The sequence below is a fragment of the Halichoerus grypus genome, chromosome 3, assembly GCF_964656455.1.
Source record: "Halichoerus grypus chromosome 3, mHalGry1.hap1.1, whole genome shotgun sequence".
Taxonomy (NCBI): domain Eukaryota; kingdom Metazoa; phylum Chordata; class Mammalia; order Carnivora; family Phocidae; genus Halichoerus; species Halichoerus grypus.
Genome location: NC_135714.1, coordinates 97,258,105 through 97,277,341, shown reverse-complemented (window position 1 = coordinate 97,277,341; position 19,237 = coordinate 97,258,105). Strand labels below are relative to the sequence as shown.

Genomic DNA, 19,237 nt, shown 5'->3' with positions numbered 1-19,237 from the left:
GGAGTTATGGGTATGAGAAAGTTATGAGGAAGTCACAGAATCTTTTAGAAATCGACACAGTGGAAGAGTGAAGTATGTGCCTGAGAAAATAAAGTGCCTATCACATTTAAGTAAAACAATGACACTTTCCTACAAATGGTAGGTATGGAACAGAATAAAAATCTCTATTGAAATCCTTGAACCGATTTCAGATAAACGCAAAGTAACAGTAAGGCCAAGTTTCTAGGTGGTAGTTCATAATAGCCAATGTCCTCAGTAAATGCCCAGTGGAACAGATAAAGGCCAATATGGTAATTGAATTCCTAGGGAAAACTGACCAGGTTGACAAAGTGAAATTCTTCATTTCATGGCTTTGTGTTCTGGTCTTCTCATGAAGCTATTCTTATATATCTGTTACTTTTTTTTCCCCTTAAAAATTTTAAAGGGGTCAGAGCAAAAAAACAAAAACAAAAAACAAAGAGTGGAGCATATATGAAATTGTTAATAATAACCAAGAGTGATCAACATGAGCAAGGAGCCTGGACTCAACAATGTTATCAACGAAAGATTGCAACACTTTTTTACTCACTATTACACTGCATACTATGTTGGTCTGTTGGCTTTCCCTATACTATAATATCAATTTATTATTTTCAGAGACTCCAAGCTTATTTTCAATTACAGCACCAGAACAAGTTATCAGTACTTTTTTTTCTGTTCATATCAGTATAAACACTATATATGAATTCTAAGTGTCTCCAGGAAGTTCTGGGACTGTTGTTTGAACTCTTCTACTATTAGGCTTTTTTTTTTTTTTTTTTTTTGAGTTTTCTTGATGTGATGAGTTTCCGAGAGAGCTAGAAGCATTATTTCAGGATACTTTTGATATGGTCTGCTCCTGCCAATAAACTTTTCAGAAAATACAGAATCTTAATTCTGCAGCAAATCTAAGCAAACTTCATTCCAGTGTTCAGAAGCAATACTTATTTCCCCCAGACTGATTTTTATATGAGTTGCTTTAAAGAATGTATGATCAATTTTCTCTGCAGAATTGATAAGAAAGAAAATTCCTATGGAACTAAGTAAAAAAAGGCATGTTTTCACCTTTGTTTGTTTTAGTGTAGCATTAAGAGTGTATCTTCTAAAATTAAAAGTGAGTTTGTATGATTTATCTGAATGTTTTGTTACTATCGTAGGCTTACTATAATTACTTTTATAATTTGTTAAATGAAATGGCTCTTGAAAAAGCCAACATACCACACAAGTGTTCATACTTGCATTTCTTGAAGATGTCATACTGTCATTAAGGTTCCTGAGAGATTTGAAAGCCACCAAAACTAGGAATCATATTCAAAAAGAGTGAGAAAAACATCTTGATTGAGCCTACAGATCTGGCAATAGACTTTGGTACAAACAGTGGCATTTGGGACACAAGTATACCTCAAACCTAACATATTGTGTATATCATTGTCCCAAAGGACAGACAATTGAGAGAAGTTAAGATTGAATGGTTCAAAATTTAAAAGGCAGAGTCAGATAGGGTTGGGCTTCTACGCTTCCATTTACAAGCTATACAACCCTGGGTAATGTTTCCGTCTCTCAGTCTACTCTTTTGTAAAATGCCATCTTCTTTATGCGAATGCTATGAAGAATGACTAAAAATAGTACATGGAAGCACTGGATTAAATAATCAACTTAAAACACACAATAAGTCTTTAAAAATGTTATTTCCTTTACCTTTATCTTTACCTTTTCCTAATGAATGCTTCTATAGCAACAAAAAGCAAATTGGCACTCCCAAGGTATGTTTGAAATCAGGTCCAACAGTGTTGGTTTAGTAAAGTGGGTGTTTTAAGTACCTCTCATCAAAGTGTACTTAGAGCTAGTGCTAATTAAAGCAATATTTATTGAGCAATGGGCATTTAATGTTCACTAGGCTCTGGGCTAAGGATGGACAAGCTCATTTAACCCATTGAACAACTCGCTGTAGTTTTTTTTAAAGATTTATTTATTTGAGAGAGAGAGTGAGAGAGAGAGAGGGAGAGAGAGCACGAGCCAGGGGAGGGGCAGAGGGAGAGAAACCCAAGCAGACTCTCTGCTGAGTGCAGAGCCTGAGGCTGGGCTCAATCTCATGACCCTGAGATCATGACCTGAGCCGAAATTAAGAGTCAGACACTCAACCGACTGAGCCACCCACCAGCCCCAAAGATTTATTTATTTATTTGAGAGAGAGAGAGTGAGAGCGCTGTATGGGTGTAAGTGGGGGGGAGGGGCAGAGGGAGAGAATCTTCAAGCAGACTCCCTGCTGAGCGCAGAGCCCTACCAGGGCTTGATCTCACAACCCATGAGGATCATGACCCAAGAGATCACAAGCTGAGTGGAAACCAAGAGTCAGTCACTTAACCAACTGAGCCACCCAGGCGCCCCAACAACTTCTTGTTGTATTATCTCAATCTACTCAACTACTCACTGAATTAGGGCTATCATTTAATTTGTTTTAAAGATGTGGAAACTGAGGCACACAGAGGTTAAATAAATTGATCAGAAATTAAAAACTGAATTTTAATTAATTTTTAAAAAGACTAGTTATTTGAGAGAGGCAAAAGCGATCACAGAGGCAGAGGGAGAAGCAGACTTGCCGCTGGAGCGGAGAGAGTGATGCGGGGCTCGATCCCAGGACCCTGAGATCATGACCCGAGCCGAAGGCAGATGCTCAACTGACTGAGCCACTCAGGTGCCCCCAAACACTGAATTTTAATTTAGTTTAAGAAAAGGAATATGGGGTTTCCTTTGCAAGAGGACTATGTGATTTTGGGATTACATGTTCATAGCACTAAATCCGTATTACCTTTCAAAACTTATGTTGAGGGCGCCTGGGTGGCTCAGTTGTTGAGCGTCTGCCTTCGGCTCAGGTCATGATCCCGGGGTCCTGGGATCGAGCCCCGCATCGGGCTCCTTGCTCTGCAGGAAGCCTGCTTCTCCCTCTCCCACTCCCCCTGCTTGTGTTCCTTCTCTCGCTGTGTCTCTCGCTGTCAAATAAATAAATAAAATCTTTAAAAAAAAAAAAAAAAAAAAACTTATGTTGAAAGCATTAATAAGCTATAACACAATTCCATGAAGAAAAGCTGTGATGGTATTGAAAGACAGTTCTCCACAGTACTCTTGAATTCCTGCACGTCTTGTGAGAGAAAGCACTAACTGCTTTTGCTACCAGTCTTTTCAAGGATGTTTGTAGAGCAAACAACCTTGTAAGACAGAGACAGTCCTCTTCAGAGCAAAGGGGAAGTTTGCTTACTTTCCAGTATAAAAAAGACTGTCTACCTCCAGGGCAAAGGTCATGCAAGCTTACCACCCATGATAAAAGATTCATGTCCTTAGATTAGGGTTCCTCTTTGTTATGCAACCCACTGCATGTGCAGATATCAATCATCTGGAACTCGTCCCCTCACCCTTCAAGAACTGGCACGCAGAGAACCAGCTCAAATGTGGATACTCTGGCCACTGCTATTGCTGTGAGTAATAAACTGCCTTTTGTCAGCATCCAGGAAACTGTGGCAGGCTGACCTGTTAGCTTGCAAGTGGGGGTGAAATCTCAGACCCTTCAGAGTTCTTAACACTTGGCAAAAGGAAAATTGTCAACATGAATGGACAGCAAAAGATCCAGTTTATTTAAGGTATTATCTAAAGCAACTGCAAAAGGATACAGGTGGGAAAAATAATCATTCCCAAAGGCTGTACTTTATCATGGACCAGAGAAGCTTTGAGATAGGAATTTGTGTGTGTACATGGAAAAAAAAAAGTAGAGGGCATATTGCTTGAAACCATGGAAAACTCATGAATATACATGGCTGTAAACAGCTTTCTAAAGACAGGTACACTGTGCTGCAGATGATTTATATGTTTGCTTCTGGTTTGAAAATGAGCATTGGTACTAGATTCACAAAAGCTGTTAAATTCTTCTGAGGCTGAACACTGCAGGAAATGGTTTCCTGTCTATATTCTTACAAAGACAATAAGCTGGCTTATGACTTTGTGCAACTATTATATTTGGCAAATTGGGTGGAGAAAGAAGGGTTAATTTACTGTGAGGTATAATTCACTGTTAATAAACTGTAACAAGCATCAGTAAGTAAAGAAATGGTAGCTTAATGGGGATACAGCAAAGAGGCATTTTCTTCCTTCAAATGTACTTAATTAACACAGTTCATCCTCTGGGGGGGCAGAAATAATGAGACCATAACAGCCCTTGCCTCTGGATTTTGCTAAGTCTGTATAAGAGCAACAAATTACTTCACATGTAGCAAATCCCTCCTGTTACATGTGAAAGATCTTGTCATACATACATTTTAATTTAGAAATAAGTAAATCTATCTGTGAAAAACTAAGCAGCACATTTTTATAACTCAATCTACTTTTATATCAACAGATAACACAATCTACTACTTGCATTGTACATATTATTTAAAAATAAACTGAATTTTATATGTACATAATTGTGATGTGTACTGAGAATAATGGATGCATAAGTGTAAAAATCTTCCATAAGATGCAGTATAACTTATAGGAGATAAAAGGGAATCGACATGTAAATATCCAATGACTGCCAGGCACAACTTCATTTAGACTTCTTCAAAATTCATGAGGTAGATATTATCATCATCCCTATTTTAAAGATGAGAAGACTGAGGTTCAGCTGGGTTAAGCAACTTGTTCAGGTCTCACAACCTGTGTGGACCTGAGCATTGAGCACATGTTTGCTCAAGTCCAAAGCCTCATTTTCTTTTCACTTTACATCTCTTCCTTGTGTGATAAAGATAGGTTCTAGGAAGATAAATTCATTTATTATCCTGGATTCATATTATCCATCATAACGTCTTTAAATAATTAATCCAACAGATATTTATTGAGAGAGCCTATGTGCTATGTGTATTACTCTGTGGTAGGGACAATGAAGGACATTTAAAAATGCCACATAATCTTACTATGAGGAGTCTATAATCTGATGGAAAAGCATACATGTGAAATGTAAAATGGAGGGCAGTTTGTGATCCATAACTTTAAATGAGATTTTCATGAATTAATTTAGGAAGAGGACATTCCCTAAAAATAAAGAATGAGATAAAGAATTCATTCAGAGTCTCAGCCATTTCTGTGACATCTAAATATATCTCAGCCATGACCTTAGTGATGAAGTGCCCCAGGTCTGGTCGTCTTTTATTCTCTTCTCTACTGTCTCTTCCTAGGTGATTTCATCCAGTGCTAGGGCTTTAAATACCATCAATATGCTAATGACTTTTCAATTTATATCTTTCCACCTGACTTCTCCCTGAACTCTAGACCTGCATACCCAACTGCCTGCCCATCTCCACTTGGACACCTAAAAGGCATCATACACTTAACATGTCTAAAAGAGAACTCCTGATTTTTTTTCCCCCTTAATAATAAGTAACACAGTGAGACAGGCACTGTACTAAGTACTTTACATGTGTTTAATCATTGAATCCTTAGGGCACACCCATGAGGTAGCTGCTATGACAGTTCTAATTTTACATACAAGGAAACTGAGGCACAGAGGCTAAGTCACTTGGCCAAGGCCATTAATTGATGAAGATGCGATGTCATTTTAGTCTATATCCATAGTGCATGCCGTCACAACCGCTGCAGGATACTCCTTTCCGTGTCCCCCCACTGACAGGCCAAATCTGAAGAGTTATCCTTGGTTCTACCATTTATTGAAGTTCCTCACACACCATCTATTAGCAAGATCTCTCAACGATATCTCTAAAATATATCTCAAACCTGCTATCTTTTCACCATCTTTCTGACCACCATCATCACTTATGTGGTCTATGATGGCCACCTAGCTGGGTTCTCACCTCCCAATTTTTTCTACAGTCCCCTCTCCATATGACAGCTAGTATGATTTTTTTTTTTAACCTAAATCAGACCTTATCACTACCTTGCCAAAGATCTCCAATGGCTAGTCCCTGAAATTAGATAAAATCTAAACTCCTCTCCATCCATGGCCTACCAGACCCCATGCAGTCTCTCCCTGCCTGCCTTTCTGAACTAATCTCACCTTAGGCTCCTTCACATCCACTGTGTTCCACTCACACTGGCCTCCCTTTTCTCTCTCTTAACCACACTAAGCTGTTCCATAGGGTCCCTTTGCATGGACCTCTCTCACCCCAGATCTTTGTATTCATGGTAGGCTGATCTCTTCTTTCAAGTCTCACCTCCAGTGTTATATCAGAGAGGATTTCCCTACCCAGTGCCTCCAAGTCAGGACTCCCCTGTGCCTACCCCCAGCACCTTCCACCACTCTTGTGATCTCACTGAACGCATGTCATTTTTTCTTCATAGCTCTCTTATCTCTACCCGAGATTATTTTATTTGTTCATTCATTTTATGTTTATTGTCTGTTTCTTCTCATCAGAGAGGGAAGATGTATGCTAGCAGTGAACTTGTCTGTCTGGGCCACCACTAGATCACCAGCTTCTGCCAGAAAGCCTGGCATATAGTAGACACCTATTAATATTTTTCAAGTGGATGAGCAAAAAATGGTCTCATTTTCTTCTAGCTGATCTTATACCTCTACATTATTTAGAAGAACTAATTTTACTCATGTTAGAATTCTTTCCAAAGTGCTGCTCGAATATTCTCTCCCAGCACATGGTATGTTTATAATATTAACTGCATAAATTTACTGAGGGCATCCTGGAATTAGGTATTTGGCAGACACAGTAATTCTTACAGGTGACATACATGCTATGAAGTTGGTATTATTCTCCTTTTACAAATATGGAAACTGATGGTGAGAGGGGTTAAGAAGATTGCCCAGAGTTACTCCAGTAGAGAGGGCAGAGCTGAGATTTGGACTCAGATTGATCTGTCTGACTTTAGCTCCCATGTTCTTTTCAGCAGATATATTATGTTCAGCTGTGCAACTGGCAAGGAAAAGTAAATAATCAGAAAGATGAAATGACAGACAGCTTTTCAGTCTGTATAAATGTGAAAGCCAGGAGGAGAATGATTGAGGTCTACAAATGGTCGAGGTTGGAACAGAATGGTCATAGATTATGTAAGAGCAAGGGGCTGGGAAATTTATTTCGAATTAAAAGTAAGCTTATGGGATGTATTACAATAGCATATGGTGGAGAATAATTACATAAATATCTTTTAAATATTTTTTTAAAGATTATTTATTTATTTATTTGACAGAGAGAGACACAGCGAGAGAGGGAACACAAGCAGGGGGAGTGGGAGAGGGAGAAGCAGGCTCCCCGCCGAGCAGGGAGCCCGACGTGGGGCTCGATCCCAGGACCCTGAGATCATGACCTGAGCCGAAGGCAGACGCTTAACGACTGAGCCACCCAGGTGCCCCTCTTTTAAATATTTTAATAAGATTTTTTATAGATGCATCGTAAGTTATTCAGGGAAACCAGAGTGTCTTGGAATATCCTTCACCTGAGATGCTAAAGTCAGAGAGCTCAACCACATCTTCTCACCACATGCCCTTCCTCAGTGCTGTCAGGCAAAACATACCAGGTGGGCCAATGAATTCTAAGGAATCCTAAGTCTCAGAAAACAGTGTTCTGCTCACCCTGTTTCATTGTACAGTTACTCTGTTCAGATCAGTTGATGCTGGGCTTCCCTTAGTAATGTTTTTTAAAGACATTCATAGTTTGAACTGGAAGAAACCTTAGAAATGATTAAATCCAACTCTCTCATCTCAGAAAAAGAAACTAAACCCAGAAATAATAATTTATAATTTGTAAAGTGCTTCCACATTCATAGGTTCCCTGCATTCTCACAATGGCTCTCTGGCCAAGGTGGTGCATTCTTTCCACTTCTGTCTTCACACGGGGGAATGAGGCCCTGAGTGGTTACGTGTCCATGAGCTGGTCACTGCAGGAACAGTGTGGGATACTGTGACTTGATATCTTCTGAAAAAGGCTGCATAAGCATTCTCCCTCTATGATATTGAGGTTCTTTTAATTTATTTTTTAAATTTTTATTTTTTTAAGGTAAACTCTATTCCCAGCATGAGGCTCGAACTCATGGTCCTGAGATCAGGAGTCTCTTGTTCTACCGACTGAGCCAGCCCCAAGGTTCTTTTAATTATGATAATTTTTATGAGGTTTTCTGGGAATATCAATACAGAAAGGCTATATATCAACTTAGAAACATACTGTTCTATTTATGGAAAGTGAAATAAAAGAGAAAATGTTAACTGACTAGAGAGACTATAAGTGTAAGGAAACTAAATCCGCACTTTAGCTACATGAATGAACAAAAATTTCTGACATGTTAATTAAATTGGGGGCAATAAAGTGCAGAGACCATCACCTCCAACTGGCACATGTCTTTTTCTTTGTGAAAAAATAATATTGTATAGATCAATGATGACAGGTAACATCCCAATGGAAAAATGGACAAAGGGCAATTCTCAAAAGAGAAATAGAAATGGGCCATAAACATATGTGATCATCTTAACCCTCTGCCGCAGTTACACAAATTTAAAAATTAATGCAATAAAAATTCTTATTCATCAGATTTTCAAACGTTAAAGAATGAGTAAATCCACTGTGTGGTGGGACTTAAGGGAGTTTTTTTTTTTCTTTTCTTTCTTCTTTGTAGTTTTCTACATTATTTGATTGTTTATTACAAAGTGCATATAAAAAACAAAGTGCATGTATTATTTTACATATTTGAAAACAATGAAAATTTATTTTTATTTTGGACAAAACAAACAAACAAACCTAGCTCACATTAATTGGAGTTTCTTAAAGACAAATGTTTAGAGCTTCCTAACATAAAATTTCTTTTCTTCATTCAAAAAATATTCCCCTTGTTAACAATTTTTTAAGTCATCTGATGGGATAAGTCTATCCCACCTATAATTCAAGACAAACCTTTGTGATTTCTTTGATATTACATTATAAGCACATTCAATTACTTAGAAGAATATATCCCATACTGGGCGCCTGGGTGGCTCAGTTGGTTGAGCGACTGCCTTCGGCTCAGGTCATGATCCTGGAGTCCTGGGATCGAGTCCCGCATTGGGCTCCCTGCTCAGCAGGGAGCCTGCTTCTCCCTCTGACCCTCCTCCCTCTCATGCTCTCTCTCTATCATTCTCTCTCTCTCTCAATAAATAAATAAAAATCCTTAAAAAATTAAAAAAAAAAAGAATATATCCCATACTTTCCTCTCATCCTCCCTCCCTCCCTCCCTCCCTCCCTCACACTGTCTCTGGTCCTTCTTTCCTCCCTACTCTTCCCCTCCCCCCCCCAAAATACTACTTCTCTATCCTAGTTCTTAAACCTCTGGAGTCTTTCTTCTGACTGACCTGATATTCAGGTTCCCGAAAGATCACAGAAGCATGCACCATGCAAAATTATCCATTGTCTTCTTACTAGCTCGAACTAAGCCATCCATTTGTTGAAATCATTTCTTCAAATGCTCTGCTTCTTGTGCCTTCATGTAGAATCTACCCTATCTCCACAAGAAGTTTCACATGTGTACACGTTTGCTAAAATATTGTCACACAGTCTTGCTACATGGTATGGCTAAAAAATCGTGAAAATAAGAATTCTTCCAGTCACAAATCAGTCTTCCAGTCTTAAAATCAGTCACAAAAACGATTAATTCTAATTCTATTATGATCTCTTTCCATTATATATTTGCTTACATATGTAGAATTAAATATTTTCATATAAAATCATTTTCTCTACAGAGAAAGATAATAGGACCCATGTCTTTGTATTTTGCAGTAATACTGAATAGTTTATTTAAATCAGCATTTCCCCAGACGTGAATATTTATCAATTGCATTAGAATCACCTACGTGAGCATATTAAACATAGACATTCCTGGACCCTCCTCCCTAGATCTACCAAGTCAAAATCTGCGAGTGTAGGGTTGAGAAATTAGCATTTTCAAACAAGCATTTTTAAATGATTATTTTGCCTCTTCTGTGATTTGGAAACTCATAAGAATAGTTTCATCTTGATAAATGATTAAATACATCTAAGCATCTCTGAATGAAAGACTGTTTAAGATGAAACTAGTGGCAAATTCTTGGACTGTTTCTTTAAAAAAATACTATATCACTCTGATTTTTATTAATTTACAAATTACAAGTTGATTCATCACTGATGACTTTAAATACATCTGTGTTTTAGGCTCATCAACAATAAAAATATAAACTGTTGAATATGGAGCTGAATATGACACAGATGATGATATGTTAGTGACTTGAAGGGTTAGCTTAAGTTTGATAATGATTTTGCTCCTTAGAGACATTCAGTTAAAATAGAGAACCAGTCTGAAAACTGTTGCTGGCTTAAAAATAAAGATGTGCAGTTAATTATCTTCCTAGGCTCTCCTTGTTCTTAGGGATGTTGCGTTGACATTATGTCAATTATTTAAGTACAGAGCATTGAACAGTGGGCCTCTGCCTAGGCTCTGAATTATCCCTAAGGGATGATGAACAGCCTCCTGTCACTGGCATCCATTAGAGACTGATCCCATTTAGGGAACCAGAACTTTTGAGTAAAATGAACAACTGGGTCTTCTCTGAGAATGACAACTGAATACTAACTAGTTCTTACGAAGTTATAAGTGACAATGATTTTGGAGATTTAGTACTAGCAAGAAAGTTCCAACAAGAATGAAAAATACGGATTTCCTTTTTCATTGTTCATTTGTCCCTCCATCAGATCAATGACAATGCCCCTGTATCAGATAAGAAATAATAAAGATTGGGAAAGTGTTTTCTCCCTTTACTCCCTTTAAATGCTTATTACATTTCTATAGCAGATTAGCAAATTATGCAAAAAATCTTTTGAATATTAACCTAAACTATTTTTGTCAAAGCAAATACATTAGAGTTAAAATTTTCATTATAATACCTTCTTGCTTTTGAAAATATTGTCAGATAATTGTTAAAATGTTACACAAAATTTCTTAAAGGTATTTTTCAGTATGTCAGAAATCCAAGTCTGCCAGGACACAGCTATTAACTATTTTGCTGACAGCAACTCTAACCTTTGAAAAGCTTATTGTCAAAACCACTAAATTCAATTACTGGAAAGTATCAAGGAAGTTGTCTTTCTAATGTGAACTCAAATACCTTGTCTCTTAGGATTCCTAAGGAATGGCTGTGTTATATATGTTGTTTTGGTGTAGTAGATTATTTCATTCAAGATAAAGATAGTAAAGAACCCCCATTTTTTTGATAGATGATTGTTCAATGCCTCAACCAGCTGGTTTAATTTCTACACACAACGCTTCTTCCTCTTCTCTTTTTCTTTTCTCGGAAAGCTGATCCTACTCAGTATATATAGTTTAGAGGAAAAAAAAATAGAGACAGTGAGTTACATAAAAATAAATCTGTAAATCTAAATGGGGAAACAAGAAGCAATGCTGTACAAATCCAAACACCAGAGAATCAAAGCAGGGTAGCAAGAGTGAGAACGGATAAACAGATGGAATAGAACTCCACTGTTTTTGCATTAGGGTAATTAGGGTAGGGGATTCCGAAGAGGGAGAGACTGATAAAATAAAACAAGGGTACTGAATCTGAGGTGGATACAGGAACACAGGGTAAGATAAAATGGAAAGAGGAAAAAAAAAAAACCATAATGAAACTGGTGACTAGTGCTTAAGTAACTGTGTGGTAGTTCTAATGAACTGGCTTTTACATTTGGTTTTTAATTCATCTAATAATGGATGCACTTCTAGAAAAATGACATTAGAAACTACTGAAGTAGTAAATTGATGATAGTCACATATCTGCTCCTACTGAGCAATCTTTGGAGAGCTAACTTTCTTAAACTACCGAAGTGAAGAAAGGCTTACTAGCTTGCCCATGTTAACTTTTAGAGTGTAAGGGATAGGATGAGTTTAAGAGCACAATAATTTAATTGTCCTCAATTAATTACTATTGGTTCAGAGAGCTAATTAATTATTTAATTATATATATATATGTCATGAAAGTTTCATTTTCCAGTGAGAACAGTAGTAAAATCTCTTGGGGGAATGAGTAGCTGTAAGAATTACTGGCATGATTAGGGGCGCCTGGATGGCTCAGTCAGTTAAATGTCTGACTTTGGTTCAAGTCATGATCTCAGGGTCCTGGGATTGATCTCACTGTCCAACTTCCTGCTCAGCAGAGAGTCTGCTTTTCCCTCTCCCTCTGCCCCTCCCCAAGCTTGTGTTTTCTCTTTCTCTCTCTCTCTCAAATAAGTAAAATCTTAAAAAAAAAAATTACTGGCATGATTACATGAAGAGCATAGCTTGTGACAGGCAGAAAAAAAGCCTACTCCTCCCCCCCAACCCCCCAAGATGTTCAAGTCCTAATCCCTGGATCCTGTGAATATGTTACTTTTTTATGGCAAGTAGGATTTTGCAGATGTGATTAAGTTAAGGATCTTGAGATGAGGATTATCCAGGTGGGCCAATCTAATCACATACGTCCTTAAAAGTGGAAAACCTTCCCAGTTATAGCCAGAGGGAGATGTGGCTATGAAAGAAAGGCAGAGAGAGATATAGCACTGCTTACTTTAAAGATGAAGGGAGGGAACATAAGCCAAGGAATGTGGGTGGACTGTAGAAGATGGAAAAGATGAGGCAATGGGTTCTTTCCTAGAGCTTCCAGAAAGGGACACCACCCTGCCAACACTTTGTACTTAGCCCATTGAAGCCCATATTAGACCTCTGACCCTCAGAACTGTAAAATAATAAATTTGGGTTGTTTTATGTCCCTAAGTCGGTGGTAATTTGTTACAGGAGCAATAGAAAATAAATATATAGCTATTTTAGTAATTGGTGCAATTAATAATTATAACTAATAATTATAATCATTGAATTATTAATATGAAAATGAAAAGCCACTTAATCTTTTTTTTTTTTTTTTTTAAGATTTTATTTATTTATTTGAGAGAGAGAATGAGATAGAGCATGAGAGGGGGGAGGGTCAGAGGGAGAAGCAGACTCCCCGCTGAACAGGGAGCCCGATGCGGGACTCGATCCCGGGACTCCAGGATCATGACCCGAGCCGAAGGCAGTCGCTCAACCAACTGAGCCACCCAGGCGCCCGCCACTTAATCTTTTAAGGTAAAATTCCAATATGCACCAAATGAGTAAATTTTAATACTTTTAAAATTTTAGTCCACTTAGAAGCTTAATAAAACAAGTTGACTATTTCCTTTGTCTATAAACAGTCCATAAATTATGTCAAGTGTATCTCATAATTTATTTTATATCAACATTATGATTTTAAGATCTATTTTGTATCTCAGGCTACAGTTTTATTATGCATAAGTGGCCTATAAAAGTTAAGAATAAAAAAAGTGCTTTAGCTATTCATTCATGCTCCCCAGAGACTAAGAGACAATATACCAGAATTTTCTGCATTTTTTGTACACTTTAAAAAAATGCTAAAATGCCTGTATAAAGCACATTAAAACATTATAGGGACTGTAAAATCTGAGCATACACAGAAAGAAAAAAGTTAAACTATCTAAATTATGGGCAATTTCTGTTCTTTAATTAATCTAGCACCAAAAGTGTCTGTCACTATGCCACTTTAATTCACTACAAACTGCTAAGCTGATTAACCTGAACTGTAGGCAAAATGCCTACTGTTACTTCAAATCTTAAAGTAAAGTCTACCTTGTCCATATCATTGTAGTTATAAAATCCGAGGCATTCCAAGAGGTAGTTGATACTAAGTTTTGTTCCACATTTATAATTAAATCCATGGCAAAGCTTCAGATATGACCCATTAAGTTATAATAGACTCTATCTTGGATGCAATTTGCTATAAAATAGAATTTGGTAGGGAGGATTTGATATGGACACCGTAGTACTGTGTTCAGGTATAACTGGGAAGCAACATGAGGTGGAAAAGCTCAGCTTTGGCAGCCTGGTAGACCTGCATTTTGTATTCTGGGATGGGCACGTGCTAGCTGTAAGATCTTAGGCAAGTCAGTCTTAGTATATAAATCTCAGTTTCTTTATTTAAAGTGATGGTACTTATAGTCATTGTTTTATAGGATTTTTGTGAGTGTGGAATGACAATGAATGTAAAATAGTTAAAACAATATATGAACTCAATAAGTATTACCTGTTTGGGGAGTAGTTAAGTACCCTCAAACATATCATTATAAAATAACTACATCTTCTATTGGCCTAACACTATAAGCCATCATCACAGAAATACAAATGAAGATCCCTTTATATTTTGAATTACTTCCTAGAATTATGGAATATTAAAAAAATAAAAACTCTAACTCAACTCTCAATCCAGAGAAGCACATAACCCAGGAAGTGGCAAAAAGGAAAATTTTCTTCTTTGTTTTTTACTTCTTTTATAAAAAAAAAAAAGTGTTTCATTATTCATCAATGTACCCCTTGAAATCCCTATCACAGCACTTTGACAGAATAGATGTTAATAATTTTCTAAACTGAATTGGATTATCTCTAGAATCTAAGTCTTTACTCAGAGTTTTGGTCTTCTCATCTCCTGCTAGTGTGTGGAGCTTGCCATGGCCTGGTTGAGCTCTAGTACCATCTACGATGGTTCTGCTCTTTGTCATGCTTGGAAAGGAGATTCACTGTTTTGGGACTTTAACAATGTAACTAGTCACCAAATATTCTGTTTATACATTCATATGGTGTTCCCCAATAGCATTTGTCTCCTTTAAATGATTTAGAACTCATTGTTTTAGAATGGCATTGTGAAACAAATAACTCCTTAATATTAATGGAAATACATTCTATCTCACAATCTAACAAATTTAATAAAATGTATTAAGTGTAAGCTGATAATGTGTATGAAATAGTTTTTTTTCCCTTTGCCTAAATTATTATCTTATTTCCTTATGTTAAATTATTGCCAAAAACGATTTCCAGAAAATTATTTCCTTAAAATTACTATTGCTATAATTGCTAACACACTATGACTATTTGAGTTTGATAAGAATATTAAGGGTGATGTATATTCCTGTAAGAATAAAAAATTTGACACATTATGATGCATTATGATACTGACACATTATGTCAAATTTAGAAATACTATTCCATCAAACTAAAAGAGAAACATTTCATGTACATTTATTAGAACAGTCCCAAATTGCCTAACTTTTTCACAATTCTAAGATAATTAGAGACCAGTGGATTCTGACATATTCCACTCCCACAAGCATTCAGGTGACTTCTAGGGATCCGTAATCTTCCTGATGTGAGCCACAATGGTTATACGTGAGGGAACTGTTAACTAAGCATTGTAAACTCAACAAAACTATCTTTCAAAGATGAGGCTGAATAAAGGCATTTACACTCCATAAAAAAAATCTGGGAGAGTTTACCATGAATAGACTCTCATTAAAAGACCTTCTAAAGGATGTGCTTCAGGAAGAATGAGATTCATTCATTCAATAAATATATACTGAGCCAGGCATACTTCTAGGTGCTGGGGATACCTCAGTGAACAGAACAGATGAGAAAGTCTTGCCCTCATGGAGCTGACATTTTAGTAGCCAAAGTTACAAAGCAACGTAAACAAGTAAATATATATGGTATGTCCAGTAGTATGCTGTTAAACCTTTACCAACTGGCTCTTTGGGTGGGGCAGGGGTGGGGTGAGGGGAAGCCTGCATCTGTGCATTTGCCAATTTCTGTGGTGTAAATGCTACCTCCACTCCAAATTTCAAACTGCTGGCTATGTCCTGAGGGAAGAGACTTACACAATTGTCCCCCTGAGCCTGAGTGAGCTGCTTTGAGCACAGCAGTGAGGATCCTAAGTGCTAGGGAGAAAAATGAGCCGGAAAAGATGGGGAGATCTAGGGCTTGCAATTTGAAAGAGAATGGTCAGAGAAAACTTCACTGAGAAGGTACAATTTGAGTAAAGAATGGAAGGAAGTGAGAAACAGAGCCATGCACCAATTTTGGAGAAAACCATTTTAGGCAGAGAGAACAGCAAGTGCAAACCCTGAAGCAGGAGCTGGGAATGGCAAGGAGGCCAAAGAGGCTCCTGCAGAGTGAGAGGCTCAGCAGTTAAAGGCAGGGTGTACAAGATTGTAAGAATTGAGGCTTAGGGTAAGATTGGAAGTCCCCGGAGCGTTCTGAGCTGAGGAAGGACAGGATCTAAATTATATGTTAACGGCCTCAGTCTGGCTTCTCTGCTGAAAAAGGAGTAAGCCAAGCTAATAAAACTTTGATGGTAGTCAAAATAATAATGTCTAAGATCTGGGTTTCAACAACAACAACAACAGAGTTAACATCCAAAATAGGAAGGGCTCATCAGCCAAAGGAGAGTGGGCATGATTGGAAATAAAGTACTTCATACTTTTTGACTGAAGTGTGAAGATATTGATTAATATTAGCTAAACATACGTTTAGCACATATGTTTAAATTTCTGGAGAAACTCCTAGAAGAACAGAAATAAAATATATACATTTCAAACCAGGAGTGGGTAGAAAAAAGAAGGAAACCAACAATAAAGGCAATAAAAAACAAAAAAAGAAGAACCTGAACAAGTGGGACAAATAGAAAGCACAAAATAAGATAGCTGAAATTAATCCATACACATTGATAATCAAATTAAGTGTAGATTGATCTTATTAACTAAAAGACAAATATTGGCAAAGTAGATAAAAAGAAAATTAATTGACAAGTTGTTTTTTAAACTAATTTATAATGTCAAGACATGGAGAGAAGACAGAACAAATACACAAATGAGATAATGTGTAATTTTTAAATAGTAACCCCCCAGAAGCTGGTTAGGCATGTTAGCATTAAGGTAACCCCAGAATGATAAAATTTTCAATTAATATATAAATATATATGTAAATATAAATGTGTATATATGTATATATATCCTTAAATAACATAGCTTTAAAGTATAGAAGGTGATAATTGACAGAAAAGCAAGGAAATATTTACAATCCACTAACAGATTTGAAGAATTAAACACACCTCCTTTGATAACATCAAGTAGTATACCCCGTCCCTCCCCCTGCCTCCACAAAAAGATCAAAACAGTAAGAACAAAGAAGATTTGAACAACATAGTTAACAAAGTTGAGCTAATAGATATACATTAACTGGAGAATTGTTTTTGTCAAGTACACAGGGAATAGTATATCCAGTCATAAAGTGATCCTAGCAATTTAAAGTATTAGTTTCAAGCAGACATATGCTTCTAGACAAATTGCAATTAAAATGAATATCAGCAAATAAAAGATAAGAAACAGCAGAGAAAATGGAAAGGAATTAGAGAAATATAAGAGTGGGGGGGTTGGTGCTGTGTAGGTTTGCCATCCACTCAGCGCATTATAAATAGTGAACTATCTGGAGAAATTTTTGTTTCCTTTCTATTTTTGCTTGTGACAGAATAATTGATTGCAGGTACCTTCCCCCCCTAGACATTTGGTATGTTAAGTTCTTTCTCAATGATTTTATGAAGCCTCTGGCTTTACTGTAGCTGGGGTAGTGAGTATTCTGAGGAGAGAGAGCAGTCAGGCAGCAGAGAGATCACCTTTACACTCCAGTTACAGCCCCAGGGTTGGCTCCTAGCTAGACTGAGAAGTCAGCCAGGTCCGTCTTTTGAGCCTGATACCACTTACTTCTCAGACCTTTGTGGCTTTTCCTACTTCTATTTTCAGTTCTTTCTTTTCCCTAGGCACTCTGGGATCTTTAGTTAGTGAGGAAAATAATGATAAAGTCACTGATGACATTGTACTAAAGATTTAAGAACTGCCCTCTCCTAAGGCCACTTTTAAAATGTAGATATTTTTAAGGGGTAATATACAACAGCCAAATTAAGGAACGGTGACCTGTCAGAAACTAGTGGGAAAGACTGGGGATAGTGTGGAGATGGAGGGGGTTGCTGAGTTGCTCACCTCCAGTCACACTGTGGGCACCTCTAGTGTGCTAATAATGTGTGGCTGGGCTGGTTCCTCATTTCCTCATGGATGTTAGAAAGCCTGGCAAAAAGACAATGTGCGCCAGTCTTAGAAGGAGGAGGGAGAAACATAGGAGGAAGAGAGTGATACATAGCTCTTTTATTTGTTGAGAGTATAGCTGCAGAGAGTTCCGTAAAACTTTGAAAGACCCCCTTCCCTCTTCCACTTCACAATTGTCTTAGGGGTGAAATGTTACAGGAAATGGTCTAAGTCTAGAGATATAATGGATCTTAGGCCTGAAGTGAATTCATTCTTCTAAGGGAGAATGTGAATTGTTAATATTCATTTGGTCATGGTGTGCTTTCAGTGATATCTTTAAAATGATTTAATGGCAGAAACATCTATTCATAAACCACTTTCCCTCTCCAAAACCCTCTCTGTACACTTAGCCTCGGGAAGTCTGAGGACAGGTCCTAGAACACTAGGAACTTGAATATCACAAAACTAGTCCATGGTGAATTTGAGACAAGTCTTGTCCACACACACACACCCCTTTTTCTGACTTCAATATGACTGAAATTAGTATTGACAATTTTGAAGAACATATTGTCTAAACTGTATGTTCTTTGGTTCTCTAAGGGCTATGGCTTGTAGCTTATAAATTCTGCAGCTAAAAAGGACAACACCTTAGGTCTGTATTTTTTTTCTTCCTCATGAAGAGTCATATATTTTGTGCCATGTCAGCTTCTTAGTCGCTTTGAGGCTCCTTAAAAAGTGCTCGTGTTATTCAACAGTTAAATAAGTAAAAACTGATATTGCATTGCTAATTCTGATTTTCCAATTAAATAAGGAAACACTTTTTTTGTTCCACATAAGGAAAAAAATGAAACTTTTGCAGTGATTAGTATAATTAAAATTTATGTGCTATATGCACCATCCTTCTAGTTTTGCAAGAAACATTCTATGTTGCCTTCAATTTTCTCACAATCTTTTCAATTTTCCTAACACTTTAAATAGGGAAAATATAATATTATTCATAAGTGGTAATAATTAAATAAAAGAACTTGATTAAAAATATTTCTATTAATTAGGTACTTTTAATTACCACATCCACGACCTTCTCTTAGATCACATGCTCTTTAATCTCTCTTCCTAGGAAAAAAGATAAGGTAAGCTTACTAACTAGGTTAGCTAACCCTAGTTAGTTAGGAAGACTTATTGCTCCAGTTTGCCTGGGACTTTAAGTTTTAGCACTGAATGCTCTCAGTCCAGGGAAACCAGGATGGTTGGTCACCCTAACTCCTGTTCGCCCTCCAGCTAATTTCTCTTCTATTCTTCACATCAAA

General features: G+C 37.1%; 2 protein-coding genes across 3 annotated transcripts in view; one reads left to right on the top strand and one right to left on the bottom strand.

Moving 5' to 3' along the window:
* Positions 1 to 19,237, top strand: part of LOC144381367 (uncharacterized) — a 476,769-nt gene that overhangs the window by 164,116 nt on the left and 293,416 nt on the right. The window contains exon 1 of the transcript XR_013446439.1: positions 7,218 to 7,356. The gene's annotated coding sequence lies outside the window, so the exon portion shown is untranslated. Of the gene's footprint in view, positions 7,357 to 19,237 lie in introns of the transcript that reaches the window.
* Positions 1 to 19,237, bottom strand: part of LOC118535461 (bifunctional heparan sulfate N-deacetylase/N-sulfotransferase 3) — a 178,626-nt gene that overhangs the window by 140,814 nt on the left and 18,575 nt on the right. The window lies entirely within an intron of this gene.